The sequence below is a fragment of the Belonocnema kinseyi genome, chromosome 7 (assembly GCF_010883055.1).
Source record: "Belonocnema kinseyi isolate 2016_QV_RU_SX_M_011 chromosome 7, B_treatae_v1, whole genome shotgun sequence".
Classification (NCBI taxonomy): Eukaryota; Metazoa; Arthropoda; class Insecta; order Hymenoptera; family Cynipidae; genus Belonocnema; species Belonocnema kinseyi.
In genome coordinates, this window is record NC_046663.1 from 48,217,289 (window position 1) to 48,233,628 (window position 16,340).

General features: G+C 26.0%; 1 long non-coding RNA gene across 1 annotated transcript; it reads left to right on the forward strand.

Annotated features, from left to right (window-relative positions):
- Positions 1-341: 341 nt before the first annotated feature.
- Positions 342-6,607, forward strand: LOC117176968. Its single transcript, XR_004467648.1, has 3 exons — positions 342-427; positions 2,500-2,699; positions 6,026-6,607. It is a non-coding gene; the product is annotated as an uncharacterized LOC117176968 (long non-coding RNA).
- The last annotated feature ends 9,733 nt before the right edge of the window (positions 6,608-16,340 follow it).

Sequence of the window (16,340 nt, forward strand, 5' to 3'; positions counted from 1 at the left end):
ATATTAATTCGAAATAAAAACAGTCGAATTCAGTCAAAGAAGATTAATTTTCAAACAAAATAGTTGAATCCTCAACAAAATATATGAATTTTCAACCAAATTGAATTTTCAAATAGAAAAGATCAATTTTTAATTAAGAATAAAAATTTTCAAGCGATTATGAAATATTCATATTTTCAGTTAAATAAAAAAATGGTTAAATTTTTTATTCCAAAGATGAAGTTGTAAGGGATCGTCCATATATTACGAAAGACATTTTTCTTTTGTTTATATCGCTGTGTCCTTTTCAACTTGATAAAAATATTATTTTCGTCTTTATTCAAACAACAGAAAAACGTCTTACGTAATATATGGACAATCCCTAACTCAAATGATGAGTCTTCACGAGAAAAATTGATTTTTAACAAAGTTGTTCAACTTTCAAGAAGTTAGTTATAATTAAGAATTCAGTGATTGGAGTTTATCCACACTGCGAAATTTCTTCGACCGTTAATATCATTAATGAGAGACTGTGTTTTATTCTAGTCATACGGTCCAATATAAATAAAAATGGATTCATATGTCAATGAATCTTTATTCGTCAATTTTAATTGATATAACCAACGTATGTTTCAACCTAGTTGCAGGTCTTCTTCACGGTAATACATCACCTAATCTAAAAATTTTTAACAATATTTAATACATTTGAAAGAATTAACCAATTTTATTTTTTTAAAATTGTATTGTGTAAAAATTTACCTGTACAATTTTGATATTAAAATCCAAAATAAGACATTTCAATTGTGCTTTATTCCTCACAAAGGAGCATAATTTTGGAGTGAGCCCATTTCGCTAATTGTCAGAAGTTTAAAATTTTTGTTTGTATACATAATTTGAAATGTCCTTTTTTTAATATAAAAGACAAACATATAAAAACTTTAAAATTTGAAGCCTCAAAATTAAAATAGGCTCCAAATTAAATAATATTAACTACATTTTAAAACTAATTCTAACCACAACAGTTACTTATTGTTTGGAAGGACAAACATGGACTAACGGATACATAAGAAATAAAGTCAATTTTACATGAGTAATTAAGAAAGGCCGATTTTAAAATGGAGAATTTAATGAAAAGTGCGCCAAAGTAAATTGAATTAATTTTTTATTTAAGTATGTAATAATTGATATAGAAATCATTTTTTATAGAATAGTCTGGTAAATTTTATTTACATTAAATGTTTCAGTTTTCAAATTGATGGAATTTTTAAAAAACTTATTTATGAAAATAGACTAATATTTTTCTTTTTTGAGTATTGTTTTCACGAGCTAAAATTATTATATTATTAATCTCAAAATCAAAATAGTGATCAAATTGCCATGCATGTTGTGACAAACCAGTATTTTGATTGCCTAATTCACAATCCCGTTTGTGTTCATAAATACGAGTTTTTAATCTCCTACCCGTCTCACCAATATAAATCTTATTATAACCTTTACAATTTATCATATATACTAAACCAGATAAGTTTTCTTTGTTATCTTTTTCTTTATTTTTAAACAAAGAAAACTTATTAAGTGTGTGCTTGTTTGTAAAATATACATTAATGATATATTTTTTTAAACCACTTCTAAGACGCTCAGAAAGACCTTCAATATAAGGAAATGAAACCTTTAGATCATATTTATTATAAGTTTCAATCCATTTTTTAATTTTACATGAATTGTTATAAATTTCATGGATTCTTTCTTCAATGATTTTGTTGACTAATTGGAGTGGGTAATTATTTTGTAGAAGACTAATTTTTAGTTGATCTAAATTTTCGTTGCGGAATTGAATATTACTTAATTTAACACATCTATCAAGAAGACCTTTTATTAGACCAATTTTTTATGAAAATAAATGATGAGAATTATAATTCAAATAACGTCCTGACCAAAATGCTTTTTTATACCAATTTGTTATTAAATTTCCCCCTGAAGTTTTAATAATTAATAAATCTAGATAAGAAATAGAGTTATTCTCCTCCTTTTCAATCGTGAGCTTCATTGAATTTTCCATATTGTTGAAAGTCTGAATGAATTCATCTATTTTATCAGTAGGAAAATTGCTAGGATATCGTCTACGTATCTTTTATAAAGAATAGGTGTAAAAGTTAAACTATCCAGAGCCCTTCTCTCTAAATCTTCCATTACTAAATTTGATACAATAGGGGATAATGGGGAGTCCATAGGACAATCTGAAACTAAAATTTGTTAATTCTTTCAAATGTATTACATGTTGTTAAAAATTTTTAGATTAGGTGATGTATTACCTTGAAGAAGACCTGCAACTAGGTTGAAACGTAAGTTGGTTATATCAATTAAAATTGACGAATAAAGATTCATTAACATCTGAATCCATTTTTATTTATATTGGACCGTATGACCAAAATAAAACACATTCTCTCATTAATGACATTCACGGTCGAAGAAATTTCACAGCGTGGATAAACTCCAATCACTGAATTCTTAATAATAAAGAAGGTCAATCACGTTTTGGAACATCATGGGTTATTTAAACTACATACAAAGAAGGTATGGCGACACACCGATGCAACTTATGGGAAATTGGATACGCACCAATCGAACATTGGTTAATCCAATGGAGCAACGCACTTTTTTAAGCAGATGAAGAACAGAAGCTCTGATTCCAGCTCATATTCAACATCAAACAGACAAATGTAATCTACATAATTTAAATTATAAATTAATTCCTAAATTTGAAAGAACTAAGTTAGTTTTTCAACAAAAATGTTTAAACTACGAAATTAATAATTAATTATTAATTATTATTATTAATTAATAATTTGATGAGAAACATAAAAGATTTAGGAAATGAATCTAATCGTTTAAAGTACCATTTTTCAAATATTGTGAAAGACATTTCAATTTTGACTTTTTTCAACTCAAAAGATTTGAGTCTTAATAAATTAAAATATGAAAAAAGAAATAAATGTATACTAAAGTTTGACTTACTAAAAAAAAAAGAAATTTGGAATCTCATACGAACTATACAGAGTTTCGTTTAAAAAAGTGCTTTAAAAATTTATCAAATATACAAATTCCAAATGAAATTGTTGAAACTTTGGCTTTAGGTAATAAACATGGTATTCCTTTCAATGTTAATAAAATTCCGACAAATAACATTATTGCTATTGTGGAAAATTGCATCAAAAATGTAAAAGATGAAGAACTAAAATTGAATATTAGAAAAACAACAACTCAAATAATCACAAATCACATTTTTTTAAATAAATTTAATAATCTAAATAAAATTGATGAACCTTTAGAAAAGTTTCAGAATGAACATAAGGACTTAATAGTACTGAAAGCAGATAAGGGTAATATAACTGTAGCTGCAAATCGAAATGATTACATAACAGCAGTTGATAATCTATTAAAAAATGAAATTTTATACAAAAATATAAAAACTAGTCTTGTTCCAACTTTGGAGCAAAAATGTAATGATATTGCAATTAGGTGGGAAAAGGAAAGGTTTATAAATGACTACATGGCTCACAAATTAAAAACAAATAACAGTGTTGTTTGTAAAGCATATGCTTTACCAAAAGTGCACAAAACAGATTTAAAATGGCGTTTGATTGTTTCCGCTGTAGGTTCACCAACTTATAATTTATCAAAATACATTGCAAATTGTTTAAAACCAATTTCTGGCAAAACTCAAGCTTTTGTAAAGAATAGTTGGGAATTAAAAGAAGAACTGAAAAATGTTAAGGTTCCGGATTCACATTCTGTGGTTTCATTGGATGTAGTATCAATGTTTGATAATATTCCAGTGGACCTTGCATTAGATTGCATAGAAGAAAAATTAAATTTAAACCATAATTTAACAAAAATCTCCAAAAATGAATTTATTATTGCCACTAGGACAGTATTAAATAACACAGTTTTTTCTTTTAATAATAAATTTTTTTAACAAGTTTCAGGTTGTCCTATGGGCTCCCCATTATTTCCTATTGTATCAAATTTAGTCATGGAAGATTTAGAGAGAAGGGCTCTGGATAGCTTAACTTTTACACCTATTCATTATAAAAGATACGTAAACGATATCCTAGCAATTTTAGCAATTTTTTTTTACTGATAAAATAGATGAATTCATTAAGACTTTTAACAATATGGAAAATTCAGTTAAGTTCACGATTGAAAAGGAGGAGAATAACTCTATTTCTTATCTAGATTTATTAATTATTAAAACTTCAGGGGGAAATTTAATAAGAAATTGGTTTAAAAAAGCATTTTGGTCAGGACGTTATTTGAATTATAATTCTCATCATTTATTTTCTCAAAAAATTGGTCTAATAAAAGGTCTTCTTGATAGATGTGTTAAATTAAGTAATATTCAATTCCGCAACGAAAATTTAGATCAACTAAAAATTAGTCTTGTACAAAATAATTACCCACTCAAATTAGTCAACAAAATCATTGAAGAAAAAATCCATGAAATTTATAACAATTCATGTAAAATTAAAAAATGGATTGAAACTTATAATAAATATGATCTAAAGGTTTCATTTACTTTGGCGCACTTTTCATTAAATTCTCCATTTTAAAATCGACCTTTCTTAATTACTCATATAAAATTGACTTTATTTCTTATGTATTCGTTAGTCCATGTTTCCTTCCAAACAATAAGTAACTTTTGTGGTTAGAGTTGGTTTTAAAATGTAGTTAATATTATTTAATTTGGAGCCTATTTTAATTTTGAGGCTTCAAATTTTAAAGTTTTTATATGTTTGTCTTATATATTAAAAAAAGGACATTTCAAATTATGTATACAAACAAAAATTTTAAACTTCTGACAGCTAGCAAAATTGGCTCACTACAAATAATGCTCCTTTGTGAGGAATAAATCACAATTGAAATTCCTTGTTTTGGATTTTAATATTAAAATTGTACAGGGAAATTTATACACAATACAATTTTTAAAAAATAAAATTGGTTAATTTTTTCAAATGTATGACATATTGTTAAAAAATTTTAGATTAGGTGACGTATTACCTTGAAGAAGACCTGCAACTAGGTTGAAACGTACGTTGGTTACATCAATTAAAATTGACGAATAAAGATTCATTGACATCTGAATCCATTTTTATTTATATTGGACCGTATGACCAGAATAAAACACATTCTCTCATTAAAGTTAGTCATATCAATAAAAAAGATGATTGCTCAACAAAGAGTATGATTGATGATATTTGAACCAAAAAAAGATTTCAATTTAAATAAAAAACAGTTAAATGCAGTAATACAATACCAATATTCAACAAAATAGTTCATGTTTATACCAAATAGAAGAAAATCAATTTTTAACTGCATAGATAATAGTTAGATTTATAGTTGATTAAAAAGTTAATTCTCAAGCAATTTTTAACGAAATAGTTAACTTTTCCACAAAAGAAATGAATCTTCTACCAGAAAGATAAAATTTTAACAACGCAGTACATGTTTCAACTAAGTTGTTGAATTTTTGACCAAAAAAGAGGATGTTTTGGCAAAATAGTTGCATTTTCACCAAAATAATTAAATTTTCAATGAAATAGTAAAATTTTTAACCCAAATAAAAATTTTAACTAATAATCAACGAAAAGGCGAAATTTCTTGCAAATATGAGAAAATTAGATATTCTTCAACAGGAGAAAAAGATGGGAATATGGAAAAGAGTGTGAAATACAAAATAAAAAAGTAAAAGTCGCGTACCTCCTTAAAATTTATCATAAAAAAACACAATTAACGTTATCTAAATTTCTAACTTTACTTTTATTTGAGCCCCTCCCCACACCTCCTCTAACATTTCGCCATCAAAATTTTTGGCATGTCTTTCCTCAAATAACCATGACCTACCTAAAATATTGGACAAGATTTCTAATTTGTTTTATCGATTTTTCTGTATCAAAAAAATGAAAAACATCCGTTGTTGTCATCTATATGTAAACTATGTGTAACTTTTTCGACTGGCGCATAAAGCAGTGCATTTTCTTGTTCCCAGAATTCAAACTGCAGATACCTGTAATTTTCGGTTCACAGACATTGAACAAGATAATCGTCTAAACAGTGTCAATTACTTCTTTTCCGCCAATCTTTTGTAACGATTTTTTGCAATGATGTTTTGTAACGATCCTTTGTAACGATGTTTTGTACCGAGTTTTTATAACGATGCTTTGTAACGATGTATTGTAACGATGTTTTGTGACGATCCTTTGTGGCGATGTTTTGTAACGATGCTTAGTAACGATGTTTTGTAACGATCCTTTGTAATGATGCTTGGTACCGATGTTTTGTAACGATCCTTTGTAATGATGCGTTGTAACGATGCTTTGTAAAGATGTTTTATAATCCTTTGTAACCATGTTATGTAACGATGTTTTGTAACGATCCTCTGTAACGGTGTTTTGTAACCCTTTGTAACGATGTTTTGTAACGATCCTTTCTAAAGATGCTTTGTAATCCTTTGTAACTGTGCTTAGTAGCTATGTTTTGCAACGATGTTTTGTGAGAATCCTTTGTAACGATGATTTGTAAACTGAAGCTTTTGATTTTAGTTTGTCGTTTTTTTTTTTATACGAAACTAAAAAAAGGTGTAAAGTCGTGAACTCAAAAGCGACTTTGTACCAAGTCTTGAATTAAATATGCTGAATTTTAAACGAAATCGCATAGAACCATTTATTCTTCGCCTTCTATTAGATTTTCTTTGTTTCGTTTCCGGAAATTAGCTTGGTACTTCGAGGTAAAATGTTGTTCCTTTAAATTTATCAATTTTACTAATAATGTTTGAAAAAATTCATCTGACGTTTGTAAACTGGTTATTAGGTCACATTGATCTACATTGACCTAAAAAGTACTGAATCTGCACTTCTCTTTGTTAGTGAATTTCAGGAAATTTTTATAATCATTTTCAATCGTGGGATGTGTAAACACAAACAAAATGAGTATCGCTTGATTCAGCAACAACACACCATTTTGGACGCAATTCTGCAAAGCTTGAAAATACTATTTCAGAAATCTGGTTTCATTATTTTTAAATAATCATACATTTTTTCAGATTATAAAGAATCAAACGCTTTTGCTTTTTTCTTTCTGTTACTCCTTATTACGAAAGGACACATAGTTGTTCATTCCCGGAAACATCCTCTGTTCTTACCATCTTCACTAAACTATTTAATAAAGCGGAGCAAAAATGATCAAATTATTCGAACCATTTGAGCTGAGCGAACAAAATTGTGGGTTGACATCCGAAAATAGTAAAAAACCAAAATTGAAATCGGTTAATATCTTCTGCTCCCTTTTCTTTTTAATTATAATGTTTATTATTATTCACTGGCAAAAACTGAACATACAAAAAATTCGCTATAATTTTTGAAGCAATAGGAAATTTTTTTGGAATTTTCAAAAATTTGAATTTTCAAATAAAAAAGGGAACAGTAGATATTAACCGATTACAACCATTTTTTTTACTTTTTTCGGATGTCAACCTACACATTTTTTTCTTAGCTCAAACGATTCAAATAATAATTTTATCATTTTCACTCCGCCCTACTGCTTAATCATTGCTTCATCTTCTTCTGTGATCCTCTTTCGACTTTTATATGTGAGTTCGAGAAGAACGCTATATTTTTATTGAGTTAATTTTCGTGAGTTTTCACCAAATGTTTAATAAATTCAAATTTAACGGAAACTTTCTGTGTCGATCATGCAGCTGGCTGGAAAAATAATAATTTAATTTTTTTGTTTTAGTGCAAGATTTAATATCGACTTTTAACTTTTTCAGCAGAGATAAGTAGTCCTTTAAAAGTATTTGATTTTTATTTAAGCTAAAGATTTCAGTAGGAATATGAATTCCTACGGATTGTTTCATTTAAGTTTATTTAGTATTTTATTATTTATTTATTTGTTTATTTTATATATAGTATTTTTTATTTAGTATTTATTATTTTTATCTTCAGGAATTTGTTCTTTTGTTTCTTCGTAAATCCGGATCCTCAACATACATTCTTCTTTCAGCAATCAGCTTCCTTCTCAGATTCATCCTCAGTTTCCTCTTGTTCCTTATAGCCGTCTTTTGATGTATTGTGAAAGGGTTACAATATTTTTTAGCAAAAAAGTTGGAATATTTTTCGAAATATTTCATCTCATGAAAGTCTCAAATCGTATTAAAGTCATTTTTCACTCGATCGAATGTTCTTAGGTTTGCTAGCTTTTGCTGATATTCATCAAACTTCCGAATCGTTTTCCAAAATTCTATAGATCCCTTACATTTATCTTGCATTTCGAATCCAATGGAACAGTAATATTGATATATTCACAGGAAAAGCAAAATTGAATAATTTTGTCTATTTTCTTTTTTTGATCCCTTTTTAAAAGTATTCTTATTTTTCCCCCTATTTTTGAGAAACTTCCCTTGTTTCTCAATTTTTCGCTTAAATTTGAACTGAATTAATAGAACTCAATAATAAAAAAACAACTATTGTCCTTGAAAAGTTTTTTTGTTGGAAAGTCTACTACTATATTTTTGGTTCGGAGTTCATTTAGTTTTGATAAAAATTATATTATTTGATTCAAAATTTAATTATTCTGTGAAAAATGCATCGATTTTGTTAAAAAGTCATCTTTCTTATTAAAAATAAAACTACTTTGTTAAGAATGAAACTGATTTTAAACGTTTATTTTTTGTTTGAAAATTTAACTATTTTATTTGAAAATAAACTATTTTCTTTAAAATTGTACTATTTTGCTAAAAATTCATTTCATTTTTGGTTGAAAATTAATTTTTTAACTTAAGATTGAACTATTCTATTTTTTGTTGAAAATTAAATTTTTTGTTAAAAATTCATGCAGGTATTTTGTTGATAATTCATCGTTTTTTAAATTAATCTTCTGGTCCTAAAGATGTCCTAAAGACGTCTTAAAGACATATGATGTTCTCGGGACATTTATCGTATTGACATTACACGTCTTAAGAGCATCCCTAGGATATCCAAAAAACATGTTACAAAAGATGTCTTAGGGATGTCCCGAAGACGTCTCTAGGATATCCTTAATTTTTTTTCTCACAGGATGGTTAAACGTTAACCTACTTTGTTGAACATGTATTTTTTGTTTGAAGATTCATCTCTTTGGTTCAAAACTTAACTATTTTATTGATATTTCGTTTTATTTTTGGATAAAAATTACTTTTCTTAAGTGAAAATTCCACTACTCCACTTTTTGTTGGAAATTTATATGTTCTTAGTTGAAAATTCCACTATTCATTTAAAAATTCCTCTTTTCTAGTTACAAACTTAAATCTTTGGTTAAAAATTCATCTTTTTGGTTGATATTTCATTTTTTTTTAGAAAATTAATATTCTTGTTTAAAAAAGTATCGTTTTTTATTAACAGTTGAAATATTTTGTTAGAAATTAAACTATTCTGCAAAAAATTCGTTTCATTTTTTATTGAAACATTAATTTTTTTTAACTGGTCAGTTGACTATTCCATTTTTTTAATTAACCTTTTTTGGCTGGAAATTCATGTATTTTTTATCATTCATTATCTTGTTGTAGAAATTTAATCTTCCTGGTTGAAAAATCATCTTTTGGTTGATTGGTCGACCTATAGTCGAATGTTGAACTCTTTTTTTCAAAAATTCATTTTTTTAAGATTCATCATTTATGTTAAAAATTGAAGTACTTTGTTAAGCACGTATTTTTTAAACTAAAAATTCAACTATTTAGTTGAAAATTGATCTTTTTTAGTTGAAAACTCCAGTGTTTGGTTCAAATTGCAACTGTTTTGTTAATTATTCATCTTTTTGCAGTAAATAAATATTCTTGATTAAAAAATTAAATTTTTGGTAAAAATTATGACTATTTTGCTCAAATTTTTTGTTGTTTGAAAAATTTGTTCACTGAAAATATAACATCCATTTTTTGTTAAAAATGGATCTTCTTCATTTGAAATTGATCTTTTATGGTTAAAAATTTGTCTTTTTTGTAAGAAAATTAATCGGTTTTAGTTCAGGATTCAATTATTTTGTACAAAATTAGTCTTTTTTGGTTGAACTCAACTGTTTGGTAGAAAATTGCTCCTTTTGTCATGAAAATTCAACATTTTTTTAGAAAATTAAACTATTTGGTTAAAAATTAACTCTTTTGTTGAAAATTCATATTTTTTGTTAAAAATTCAAGTACTTTAATAGAAAATCCAACTCTTTGGTTAAAACCTTAAATATTTATTTCAAAATATAATTAATTTGATAGCATTTTTTGTTTTTGAAAATTAATGTTTTATATAAAAATGTGGCTATTCTATTTTTGATTAAGATTCCTCTTTTGCATCGAATCCTAACAAAATTCGTTGATAATTCTAGGGGTTTTCACAGGTATTATTTTTTTTAGAACATTCGTCTTTTTGGATAAAAAATTCATCTCTTTTGATGACATTTTTTCTGTTTAAAAATGCAGCTGTTTGATAAAAAATTATTCATTTGGGTTGAAAATTCAATTATTTCGGGAAAAAATATCTTTTGTTAAAAAATCATATATGTAAGTTATAAATTTAACTGCTGCGTTGATAATTAACTTTTCAATTCAAAATTCATATTTTGAGGTTGGAAATTATACTCTTTGTAGAGATTTAATATTTTTTAGTTAAAATGCAACTTTTTGGTATAAAATTGATCTGTTTTCGTTAATTATTCAGCTATTTCGATAAAAACTCATTTATTTAGTTGAAAACTTATTCGTTGAAAATTCATGTAATCGGGTTAAAAATTGTTTTTTTAATTAATAAATCTTTTTGGCTTGAAATTTTCAGTCTGTAGAAAATTCAACTGTTTGGTTAAAAATTAAATTTTTTGTCCACAAATCAACTGCTTTGTTGAAAATTCGGAGAAAAATTCAATTTTATTGTAGACAATTGGTCTATTTAGATTGAGAATGCACCTGTTTGGTTGCAAATTAACTCTTTTGTTGCAAACTAGTCTTTTTGATCTAAAAACTTATTTAGTTTGGTAGAAATTTAATCTTCTTTGGTTAAAAATAGAACTTTTTATAAAAATTATTCTTGGTTAGTTAATTATTCAACTTTTTCGATAAAAACTCATTTATTTAGTTGAAAATCTATTCGTTGAAAATTCATGTAATCGGGTTAAAAATTCATTTTTTTTAGTAATAATACTTTTTGGCTTAAAATTTTCAGTCTGAAGAAAATTCAACTTTTCAGATGAAAATTTAACTGTTTGGTTGAAAATTAGACTTTTTGTTCAAAATCCCACTGTTTTGTTGAAGATAATCGTTTTCGTTTGAGGAATCAAGTATTCAGCGGAAAATTCTTCTATATTTGTTTGTAAATGAACTTTTTGGTTGAAAGTTCATATTTTTAGGTTGAAAATTCCGAGGAAAATTCAATTTTATCGTAGAAGAATAGTATATTTAGCTTGAGAATGAAACTGTTTGGTTGTAAATAAACTGTTTTGTTGAAAATTAGTTTTTTTTTTATAAAAAGTGATCTCTTTTAGTGAAATAAATTTTTTTCGTTTAAAGATGCACATTTTTATAAAAATGATTCTATGTTGGTTAATTATTTAACTATTTTAATGAAAACTCATTTATTTGATTAAAAATAAACTTTTTTGTTGAAAACGTACATATTTGGGTTCAAAATTCTATTGTTTTGTAAAATAATCAATCTTATTGGCTTGAAATGTTCATAGTTTGGTGGAAAATTGTAATGTTTGATAGTGAATTAAATTTTATGCTAAAAAATCAACTGTTTTGTAGAAAATATTACTTTCTGGATTGAAAATTCAACTCTATTGTTGAAAATTAATCTCCTTTGGTTAAAATTTTAGCTTATTTTTTTGTAAAAATGCAATTGTTTGGTAGAAAATTAATCTATTAGGTTTGAGAATTCAATTATTTGGTAGAAAATGATGTTTTTTGGTTAAAAATTCAACTATTTTGACAAATTATTACAGGATATTCTTAAATACATTCATTATCACCTTATAGAATGACTAAAGAAATTAGTAATATTAAAAAAATAATGACCATGAATTTTATTGAATAATAATTAGAATACATTTTTATTCTACATTCATACCTAAAATTCAATGCATATAAAATATTTCTTCCTGAGATTAATGGAAGTGATAAAAATAAGTTTGATTGAAATCGATATTAAACACTTTAAAATTTCCCTTTTCAAATAAAATAACACTGTTATTTAATATTATAGGACACTTGAACAAAAATTATAGCACGCTCGAAAAAATTCACGGTCTTCAAAAAAAAAAAAAATTCCCTAAAATTTCCAGTTTTCCAGCTCAGTAGACAATTTACTAAATAATTTTAAAAAATCATAAATATATAATATGCAGTCTGTAAATTTAAGAACGGGTAATTTTGAAATTAAACCTTTCTGAATTGAGTCGAGTTCTCTTGTTCAAACGCTGATGCATTCGTACGGATACGAATTCTCCCTCTTTTCTCCGAGTCAGGAGCACTTTAAAGAAATATATTTTGCCTGAATCCACGCACGTCTCGTCGGTCACGTATGCGGCTCGTGCTAAATGCTCTGTTTTCTCACTCTCCGGTCGTCGCGACGCCTACACCTCACTAAATTAAGCGCACACTAATTACAGCGATTAGTAAGATTTGTGTGATGATAACTCCTCGGTTCTAAAACCAATTGCATGTAAAAAGTAACAAGGATTTCAAATGGGGTTGTTGCATACGCGTATTTTATGGGGACAACCTCCCTACACTGCATAATTCAACCTACAGTGGATAATCATTAATTAAAAGCACAAATTAGAGGAAAATAATTACTTTTAATTTGTAATTTATGAACACGTCAGTGTCTTAAGTGATACTTAAACTAAATTAATTATTTTTCATGTGCTAGGACTTTTAAGTAATGATTATACATTGTAGCAAGTGCCCCTTAATATATTTTGTTTTCCAAGTTAAATTGAAAGAAATTTAAGAATTGAATATTTAAGTACTTGAGGAAATGAAAAAAGTAAGTTTAATTTTTTTAATGTTCAAAAAGTATAATTTTTAAATTTTTTACGGGAAGATGAGACATTCTGATTGGTTTTTATTTTTTTGATAAAATTGTGAAGAGATTTTTTATTTTTTGTTTATTTAATTTTTGTGTTAATGCAAACAGTGAAAAAATGTCGATTTTTCGAACCTCAGTTTTTTTTTCGTAGGTGACATTTTGCTGAAATTTTCCGTCACTTGGATTCAATGTCCCGGGATGTAAGAATGAGTAAAATTGTTAACTTGTGAAGAAAATTGTTATAAACAAATTGAATTAACGAATAATCGACATAAGGGGATATTCGTCTTGAAAGTATATTTTTGCTCCGAAATTGGTAAATTGATTGCTTTCATCGCTAGGATGATACGCGATCATTAAAATTTACGCCTAAATGTTATTAATTAATTCTACAAACAAATGTACATGGCAGACATTTATGGATAAATTTGACCATTTATCAATATTTTTTTATTTAATAAACAAATTCTCATTTTAGGATTTTTTAATCGAAAGAAATCGTCTTTTTTACCTTGCTGAAATTATATTGCGAATGTTGTCTGGAAAATGTTGCTATGTATTAATATTTGTTTATTTTATAAACAAATTATATAAACAAGTTCATATATGAGGCGTTTCAACAAAAAGAAGTCGTTTTTTCGTCTGAACTGTCTGGAATTATATTGCTAATAATGTTTTCTCAAAAAATTTTGCTACGCATTAATATTTGGTTATGTTTATAAACAAATTATATAAACAAATGCACATTTTAATCTGTTTAAGGCGAAAATAAATCGTTTCTTCTTCTAACCTTGCTAGAATTATATTGCCAATGATGCATTATAAAAGCTTTTCTATGGTTTAATATTTGTTTATTTTTAAAACAGATTATATAAATAAATTCATATATGAGGCGTTTTTAAGCAAAGAGAAATCTTTTTTCTTCTCAACTTGCTGAAATTATATTGCCAATAATTTTGTTTGAAAAATTGGTGCTATCCATTAATATTTGTTTATTTTATATAAAAATTATATAAACAACTGCACATTTTTAGCAATTTTGGGCGAAATAAATCGTTTTTTCTTCTGCGCTTGCTGAAACTATATTGCCAATGGTGTTTTCTGGAAAAATTTTGCTATAAACTAATATTCGTTTATTTTATAAATGAATTATATAAACAAATACACATTATAGGCGTTTTTAATTGAAAATAGTTTTTTTTGTTACTTTCTTTTTTAAATTAAATTTATAAAAATGTTTTCAGAAACCTTTCTGTCATTTTTCGGAATCTGTTCATTTTATAAACAAATTATATAAACAAATTCACATATAAGGCATTTCTAAGCGGAAATAAATCATTTTTCTTCTAATCTTGATGCAATAATATTGCCAATAATGTTTTCTGAAAAAATTGTATGACACATTAATATTTTGTTATATTTATAAACAAATTATATAAACAACTGCACATTTTAGGCAATTTCGGGCGAAATAAATCGTTTTTCTTCTGAGTTTGCTGAAATTATACTGTTAATGATGTTTTTTCTTTAATGATTCGCTATAAATTAATATTAGTTTATTTTATCAATGAATTATATAAACAAATGCACATTGCAGGCGTTTTTAAGTGAAATAGTTTTTTCTTGTATATATTTTTTAAATTATATTAATAAAGATATTTTCAGAAAACTTTCTGCCATTTTTCGGTATCTGTTCATTTTGTAAATAAATTATATAAACAAATTCACAGATAAGGCATTTTTAAGCGGAAATAAATCATTTTTGATTCTAATATTGATGCAATAATATTGCCAATGATGCTTTGTTAAAAAATTTTGCTACGCATTAATATTTGGTTATATTTATAAACAAATTATATAAACAATTGCACATTTTAGGCAATTTTGGGCAAAATAAATCCTTTTTTCTTCTGAGCTTGCTGAAACTATATTGCCAATGATGTTTTCTGACAAAATTTCACTATAAATTAATATTTATTTATTACATAAATAATAAATGCACATTTCAGGCGTTTTTAAACGAAAAGAAATAATTTTTTCTTCTGACCTTGTTGAAATTATATTGTCAATGATGTTTTCTGAAAAAATTTCGCTATGAATTAATGTTTATTTTATGAATAATTCATATAAACAAATGCACATTTCAGGCGTTTTTAAGCGAAAAGAAATCGTTTTTCTTATATTAAAAAAAAATGATGTTGACAATAATGTTCTCAGAAAAAGTTTTGCCATTTTTCGCTATTTGTTCATTTTATAAACAAATTCACGTATAAGGCATTTTTAAGCTAAAATAAATAAGTTTCTCTTCTAATCTTGATGCAATAATATTGCCAATGCTGTTTTCTGAAAAAAATTCGCCATGAATTAGTAGTTGTTTCATTGATAAACAAATTATACAAGGTTTGGACATTTTAAACTATTTTTTCTTTTTATAAAAAAATTATATAAACAAATGTAAATTTTAGGCATTTGTGTACAAAAAGCAAGCGTTTTCTATCGTATTTATGTTGAAGTAACAGAACAATAACGATATTATTGTATTTGTATATGTTAATTGTTTTTCATTCAATATTGAAGAGGTAAAGTGCATTTGCTTACCTAATTTGGTAAGAAAAAAAGAGGCGTGACGAAATGTCATATAGACAATTCATTGTCAATATAGTTTAAAAAATTGCAAAAGAAAAAATTATTTCTTTTTGCCTATAAATATCTGCAATCCACATTTGTTTATATAATTTATTTATAAATAAACAAGTATTGATGGATGATTAAAATTTTTCAGAAAACATAATTGATAATATACTTACATCAAGGCTAGAAGAAAAACAATTTGTTTCTGAACAGAAATATACTTTGAAGACGAATAACCACTAATGTAGATTATTTGTTAATACAATTTATTTAAAACAATTAACTTTACAATCCAACAATTTTTTTCTTTCTTATAACTCTGTGCATGAAATCCAAGTGACGGGAAGCAAATGCAAAATTTTCTCTACGAGAGAAAAAATGAAATGAAAAAATCGACACTTTTTGTCCTGTTTACATAAACATGAAAATTAAATAAACAAAAAAAAATCGACACTCACTTCTTTCTGCAAAATTTTGTACTGAATTAAAAAAAAAACCCTAGTTGTTTAAATAGGGTTTTCCATACTTTAAAAAAACCTTTTTTTCAGAAGTGCTCAACCGTTTTTTTTAATTTTCTAAAATCAATGCAACTACCCCATTACAAATAAAAAAACTCTAACAAATATCATC